The following is an 8,975-nucleotide window of genomic DNA, read 5'->3' as shown; positions in this document are numbered from 1 at the left end:
GAGGATATCCCAGGTATCCTTTTAGGGACCCGCCCTGGCAACTCGCACCCACGTGCTCAACGCTGCTCCCGGCCCCTTGCCATTCTCGGCCTTGCACTCAACGTGCCCAACGTCGTTCCCAGCCCTTCGTCGTTCTCGGTCTACACCGTTCCCGGCTCTAGCCGATCATTCACATCGTAATACACATAGCATAACAAGAAAGTATAGAATTCTAGCATATTCAGTTAAAGGGCTACGCCCGCAGTTCTAACATATTGGGCTCAGCCCTGCATACCAATTCTATTCAAACACATTGGGCTCAGCCCTGCACACAAGCTCTATGGGAACAAGGGTTTTCTTACCTGAGTTCCGAGCTTCCTGAGCACCGATGCCCTGAGCACAGTCCTCTAACTTGAGCCTCGCCGAAACCCTAGTCACAACACATTAACAATATCCATCCATCAAGTTCTAATCCAATAAATTACTTCGAGGTATAACCCTAACCTCCGGGACCTTGAATTCTATCAATCCAGGTGATAAAATCCATCCCGAGCCTTACCCATTGAATTCCCAAATCTAAATACCCTGGCACTAAGAGCCGCGGCCTCTCCCACAAGCGTCGCGGCTAGCCTCGAAACAGAGGCTAGCACCACACTGACCCCCACACGGGCCGCGGCGTGCGCACCAAGCGCCGCGGCGCGCCCCTCCTAGGGCCGCGACACTCATCACCGAACCCAGAATTTCCATCACTTTCCTTGCATCTTCCTCAAGCTAACCCACTCAGAATCTATCTAACAAACCCAGATGATTACCACACACATTCCGGCTCAATATCCACATCAAAAGTCCATAAAAATCTACTCCAAAACCCAACTAAAATACTCAAGAACATATCAAACTTAACTAGCATGAAAATCTTACAAACCAACAACAATTCTCAACACAATCTTAGTAATTAGAGCTTTCCTCTTGCTGAATTAAGCTTCATAACCAGTTCTCCCTATGCTTCAATCTTCAAGTTTCAAGTTCCCTTAAATCCCCCAGCTGAAATCCCTTAGCTTTAAGTTAATTTCCCTTAAGTTTCCCTTTGAATTTTCCTTAGAGAGTGAAAAAGAAAAGTAGATGAAAGCTATCTTAGTTAAGAGAGAATGTGTATGTCGGTTTCCCCAAAGCTTCTAAGTAATTCCTCCATTTTGTTTTATTCAGCTTAAGTCTATATGGTTACCTCAAGGCTCGGGGTACCAAAACGTCCTCAAGGGCAAAATGGTGAATTTCCCCAATATTCCCGCCTAGACATTCTATCCAAAATTATATCTCCAAATATTTATTTTCATGTCCCGATAACCCCATAACATACCTAGTACCCAAATTACCCCCCCCCCCCCCCCCGACTCGCCCTGAGTCAGAATCTCAACCCTGTTGTGACTTTCTGGCTAACCGCTCCCCAAGACTGTCTCGGATCGTGCTGCACAGACATATCACATACATATAACATTTATCACATTTATACCCCTAATATCCAGACGGGGTCCACATGAACATTTAACTCAACTAAACATGCATCATAGTCATATATTCACATAAATCCACATATAAACATATTAAATCACTTATTGCCTTCCAGGCACACTAATCAAGGCCCTAAGCCCGATTAGCAAATTCGGGTCGTTACAGTTATCAGCCTTGAGGTTGTTATCGACACTACATGAGTTAATGTAGGCCGTAGTGGTGGGGCCATTACAGGGGTGTGATGTGTGTCGTGGCAGGGCCATTATAGGGGTGGGATATACATCCACTCGACATGAGTCGTTATACTGGTTGGAAAATTGATGTGAAGGTTTTTAAGATTTGTCTATATGAAATTAATGCATTTATTATATGAGAAGCATGTTGTTTATTACTTATGATTATTTGGATATTTGTTATGCCATGTGGGGTTCTTGCTGGGCCTCGACTTACACATGCTCTGTGGTGCTGCTAAGGGCAAGGTGAATGATGATCAGCCATGAGTTGGAAGGCTTTGGAGTGGTGCATATATGTTCGGCCTTCTCATCCGCTACAGTTGAGATTTATTGAGGGTCTCAATGTAAAAATCTGAATTTTTGTCGCTAAGGTCGACTGTTCGTAAAACTGCAATTGTAATTATGTTTTTAAATAATTTTTGGGGATCCCATGTAAACTATTTTAAAAAAATAATGAAAAGTTAACTCTTTTTATCCAAAATATTTTACTACATGGACCTTTGTGTTATTTAAATTACACTTTTGAGTCTAAACAACTCGCTTAACAAGTGAAGCACAATTTTAAATACAAATTGTAATGGCCCTAGATTAGTAGGGCGTTACATTTATGATTCTATGCCTTGTTTTGATATGAGATTATGGTTTGGCTATATGATGTTTGATTTTATGTTGATGTTTGGTTTGATTCTCCTTACTTGGCTTTAGCTCACCCCCTTTTTCCTCTCCACAGACAAGAATTGATTATGTGACAGCATGGCGGGTTGGGAATCGATCCAAGAAGGTGTATGTAATCTGTGAGGGACCACATGGACGATGACGATCCTAAGAACACCATAGTTTATTATTAGTTTTATGAAATACATTTATTTTATGAAACTCAGATCTGGATCATTTATAAAGACTATTTTCTTTTGCATTTAAAATGTTTATTCAAAGAATATGTCTTAGTTAAATTAGGGTGTTACAAGTTGGTATCAGAGCCAGGTCGTTCATCAAAAATCTCATAACTCTTACAGAATACATGCACAAGAATGGAAGTAACCTAACTCCTCATTTTGTTTATATGTTGTTTTATTGTATGATTTTCTTTGTAATATATTTGTTGTTATGTGAATTTTGAGATAGAATGGAAACATCGAGAGAAGTCATCCTTATGGAGGTCAGAAACATTCAAAAGATAGAGGAAGACCTAAATGATAGTTTCCCACTGATTAGGGCAGCCATTAAGGATCCTAGAGCCAGAGAAAAGATTGAATCCTTATGGATGGAAATAATGGGCAATCTTATAGAAGACGTAGATAGGTACCTAGTTCTTGTTACTTGCTTAGCATACAAATTCAATGTAAATAAAGTGAGAATTACAACCAAAGAAGAAACAAACGATTCTAAGTCCAAGGAGATTGATTTTATAGAATACTACCTTACCCCGGATTTTTGTGAGCAAGTGATACAGACCATACCAAAGATTCCATCAGAAATCTTTTGGGGAAACCTAAACCTAGATTACCAAAAGATCAATGAAAACCTATTTTTGGAGAAAGCTTATGGGGAATAAATTACACTCAGTAATTCAAGTTTCTTTTGTTTTGTTTACTTATTTGATGCATTGAACTTTTGTTTCAATTAATTGAATAAATGAATAAAATGTTATTTCTTTATTTTATTTGTGAGTTTATTTTATGTTTTTCTCATTTTTAAATTAAGTTGTGTACCATAGTATATTACAATAGTAGTGGGAAGAGCTACGCGGACCGCACCTGATAGAGGAACAGGAAGAAGAGTAGCTAATACCCCTGCTGACATTCCTAATGTCGTTGATGCCCCCGATGTTGTTATTTCCCTTGGAAATTCAATGGAGCAAGAAATCGAGGATCCTTAGGTAGAGATAGCTAGGCTGTAGGAACAATTAAGGCCAAGAGAAGAGGAAGTAGCTCGAGCTGGAAAAGAACAATATTCAGTATAAGTGCCACAATAGCAAGTGCATATTGGACAGTCGTTAGGGCAGGGAAGACACTTGGTGGGATGTTCTATACCAGAATTTGAGCTAGTATACGAACGATTCATGAAGAAGCATATGCCTAGCTTCAAAGGGAATGCCAACCCTATTGAAGTAGAAGAATGGCTCAGGACAATATAGTCTATTTTGGAGCACATGCGCCCGAATGACGAGGACAAGGTGTCCTGCGGGTCACATTTGCTAAAGAAAGATAGTCCATAAAGAATACACGAGGTACAACTTCAGGCTTGGACATGTATAGAAGCAGAAAAAGTAGCACAAGGATATAAGGTCAACATTTTTACAAGGGATATGCTTATGATTTAGATCGAAGTTTCATTTATGGATAGATAGATAGAATCTAGTCCCTGCGAGGTATTTAGGGAGATTTTCTCCATGGTACCTACCATTTAGGGGGTGATATCGTTAATTAGGTCTATGCGTGCGATAACAAATGACTTGATCGAGCAGGTCGCGAACAATCACGCCGCAAGAATGGAGCATTATTAATAAGGAAAAAAGGGCTAAAAGATGAAGTTACTTCATAAAAGGTCACGTGGTCATCCAAGTGGTTATGGTCTGTTCCAATCATGATTGATGGTAAGCAATGCTCTAGAGACTTAGTGGAACTAGATATGTGAGATTATGAAGTGACTCTCATGATGGACTGGTTAACAAAGTACGATGAAACCATCGACCACAGAAGGAAAACAGTGGTATTCAGAACGCTAGAGGGTGAGCAACTCGTCTTCATGGGAGAAGCATCAGAACTCCGAACACTGATAATCTCGGCATTAAAGGCTCGAAGGATGATGATGCAAGGATGTAAAGAATTTTTGGCAAATGTAGTTAGCACTACCAGGGATTCTCAATTGAGTTCGATGGATGTTTGAATTGTGTGCAAGTTCCTAGATGTAATTCCAGAAGATCTACCCAACTTGCTGCCAAACTGAGAAATTGAATTTGTGATTAAGCTCACACCAGAGATGCCGCCTATTTCTAAAGCACCCTATCGGATGGCACCAACAGTGTTAAAGGAGCTAATGAAACAACTACAAGAGCTAATAGATAGTGGATTCCTAAGGCCAAGCTACTCTCCCTGGGGTGTGCCAGTAATTTTCATAAAGCAGAAGGATGGGAGCATGCGTATGTGATAGACTATAGAAAGCTCAACAAGGTGACCATTAAGAACAAGTACCCTCTACCACGAATTGATGACCTCTTTGATCAATTGCAAGGAGATGTAGTGTTCTTAAAGATTGATCTACAGTCAGGGTATCACCAGTTGAAAGTGAGAGAAGAGGACATTCTTAAGACTGCATTTAGGACTCGATACAAGCACTATGAATTTTTAGTGATGTTGTTTGGACTCAAAAACGCCCAGCAACCTTCATGGATTTTATTAGTCGAGTATTTAAGGACATTTTGAACAAGTTTATCGTGGTGTTCATCGACGACATTCTCATATACATAAAATTTGAAGTGGAGCATGAATGGCATCTATGATTGACACTAAGGAGAATACAAGAGCACCAATTATTTTCTAAGTTAAAGAAATGTGAATTATGGTTGGAGAAAGTGGTTTTCTTAGCCTATATCGGTCAAAGGATGAACTTTCGGTGGATCTAGCAAAGATTGAGCCTGTGAAAGATTGGCCTTAACCTAAGAACGCTTCTGAAGTTATAAGTTTCTTGGGATTGGCGGGATAGTACAGAAGATTTGTCGAAGGATTTTTTAAGATTGCGACATCCTTGATGAATCTAACTCAAAAATAATAAAATTTCATTTGGACTGGACAATGCAAAGAGTGTTTTCAAAGTCTGAAAGAAAAGTTGACATCCACTCCAGTTTTATGTGTGCCAATAGGAGAAGGGTAGTTTGTGGTATATAGTGACACATGTAAGAATGGATTGGGATGTGTATTGATGCAGGAAGATAAAGTGGTGGCCTACGGCTCGAGATAACTAAAGGAGTATGAGAAAAGGTACCATACTCATGATTTGGAGTTAGCGGCCATATTTTTTGCTCTTAAGATTTGGAGGTACCATCTTTATTTAGAAAAATGCAAAATCTACACATATCACAAGAGTTTAAAGTATTTATTCACTTAGAGGGAGTTGAACATGAGGCAACGAAGGTGGTTGGATCTTGTAAAGGACTATGATTACGATATACTAAACCACCCAGGAAAGGCCAACGTAGTGGCAGATGCTCTGAGTAGTCACAGTTATGGGAGCATCTCAACACTTAGAGGAATAGAGATGCAATTACAAAAGGAGATTGTTAGGGCAGGAATCAAGCTAGTGACTAGGAGTATGTCAAGCCTCACCCTACAATCAACATTATTAGAGCATATCAAGGAGAAACAGAAAGGTGATGAGGCACTAGTAAAGAAAGAAGGTCTGATTCAAAAGGATGGCGACAGTAATTTCACTGATGAGGTGCAAGTAAAGCAAGAAGCATTGATTCAAAAGGATGCATTACAAGGACATGATATGTGTGCCCGGTGACAAAGAGACAAGGACAATATCATGAAGGAGGCACCCACTACACCATATTACCTACATCCTGAGTTCACCAAGATGTATAACGATTTGAAGACATTATATTGGTGGCCGAGAATGAATAGGGACATAGCTAAATATGTTGCTAAATGCCTGACTTGTCAACAAGTTATGGCCAAGCATCAAAGACCAGTTGGGTTGTTACAACCCATTAGTATAGTTGAATGGAAATGGGAAGACATTGTTGGAAATAGTGCCCTTAAAGCAATTGTAGCTAACAAATATTTTAAATGAAATAAATAATTGAATTGAATTATTATATTTATAGACTATGTCCGATATTATATTGATAATATTAAGTGAATATCAGAAAACTCCAAAGTTTATCTATGTGGTCTTAATCTCATATTGGTATGAGAGGATCGAGATTAAGATAATAAACTTAAAATAGTTTGCAGTAAAATAAAGTTATGGAATCTTTAGATTAGTTACTGCTAGTATAATCCACTAGTATTATGAATACATGTGACCTAGATCTGGGTTACTAGTGTAGTAGGATACTTTAGTGGAGGTACTTTGCATGCTGAGAGTATGTAGAACTGGACCAGATGTGATTTGTTAATACTTGTTTAAAAACTGTTTCATAGTATTAATCAAACACATCAAACGATGATCATATACATGATGATCTTACTCCTGAGGTTGCTATGAACTCCTATATATGTCATTTGATCCTTTGATTCATGCGTTAAGGTTTGTCAGAATGATTAGGCTAAGAACAATTGTTTTGGGGACTCAATGATATATATGGCTGGGGACGTAGTTTAACATATATGGAATCTATACCTTCTTATATATTGAATAATGGTTCCCTATTGGGTTGGCTTTTGGAACTGAAAAGGTTATGAACGCTCACGTCACAAACCTGTTGTGACACAACCTTCACTAGTAAAGTCAATGGTACTCTAGGAACAAGATATAACTAAAACGGTAAAACAATAATTTTATTCCCTTTTAATTATGAACCCTTAATAGAGGATTAACGTTGTATGTAATGATTATATCAATGGACACTTATTCCTTAGTAAAGTACTCAGTAAATATATGTCTGTAATTATCAAGAGTTCAATCTCATATTTATAGTGGAGTAATCATGAGATTAATAAATATGATTATTTAATCAAAGAGCCTTGATTAATAATGTAATATTTATCGGAGCTTGATATTATAGGTCCATAGGTCCCCAGGGTGGCTCTATCAACACTATACAAGGTAAGAGTTGATACAAGAGTAAAACTGTAATTTGGGAATTTGAGAGGAATTTTATTTATCGGGTCAAGTATACAATTATATGATAATTGAGGTTAAATAATTAATTTAGAATTAATTATTAATTATTGAAAATATATTTATTAATTTAAATATATAAAATTTTGAAATTCATATATATAAATAAATAAATAAAATTTTGAAATTAATTATTTTATTTGAGTGAGAGAAAATAAAATTGGTAAGTCAAAACTAGTTTTTGATTTATTAAATTTTAAAAAATGATGATAATCATTTTGAATTTTGAATTTAAAATTTAAAATTTGAAAATATGGTTGTCATCTTTTCCTTAAAAAGACAAATACCTTATTTTGTGGAAGATTGATTTTAATTAAATAATTAAATAAAAGAAAAATGCAATATCCTTGAAAATGATATTGCAGTCCACACATGACATAGTCCAAGGATTGTACCATGCGTACAATGATATTGTTTCACTGTTGTTTTTATTTTATTTGTTTATTTAATTAATAATTTGAAAATAGTTTTTTCAAATTTGGTAAGTTAGATATTTACCTAAATCAAATCCTATCATCATTATAATAATATTATTAATATATTACTATTATTATTAGGAATAATAAGGTAATCGAATTATCTCTATATATATGATATAGAATAATAAGAAGAGAGGTGAATCATATACAATTCAAAATAGTTCTCATAATTTTTTTCAGACAAAACTCTTTCTTCTTCTTCTTCTTTATTCTAGCCATTCTTAGACCATAATCCAAGTTCTCATGTGTTGAGAAATACTTGTAATTCCTAAAATACAAACCCATGTTCTCTATGTGCCCACACACATCTTGAGGTGTAGAGAACACTCCAGAAGATCGTGGTTTGAGTGCACAAAGCTTTGGATAGGAAGATCGAAAAATATACGAAAAGACTCAAGAACACTTGATAGGCTTCAAGAGATAATTGTTAATGTTCTTGAATATTTATATGTTTGTGTTTATATGTTATATATATATTATATTTATATATATGTTGCATGATTACTAATATTGTATCTTAATGTTTCATGATGGATGTTTTCTTGCTCATATAAACTGTTTATATGATTAATGAGAAATTTTTGTTGAACACAATCGGCCCACTACGCCTATTTCCGCTGCGTGCTCTGAATGTTTTTCCATTAGACATAGCCATGGACTTTCTGGTGGGATTGCTAAGGACCACAAAGCAACATGACTCAACTTGGGTAATTATTGATCAACTGACGAAGTCGGCACATTTGCTTCCAGTTAAGACAACTTATACTGCATTTCAGTATACACAGTTGTATGTAAAGGAAATCGTGCAACTTCACGGAGTACCAAAGTGCATCATATTAGATAGATGTTCAATTTTTACCTCAAATTTCTGGAAGAGTCTACTAAGGGCAATAGGTACTAGGCTGAGTTTTAGCACCACATTTCATCA

This window comes from Humulus lupulus, chromosome 1 (genome assembly GCF_963169125.1).
Source record: "Humulus lupulus chromosome 1, drHumLupu1.1, whole genome shotgun sequence".
Taxonomy (NCBI): Eukaryota; Viridiplantae; Streptophyta; class Magnoliopsida; order Rosales; family Cannabaceae; genus Humulus; species Humulus lupulus.
This window is presented reverse-complemented; position numbering follows the sequence as displayed.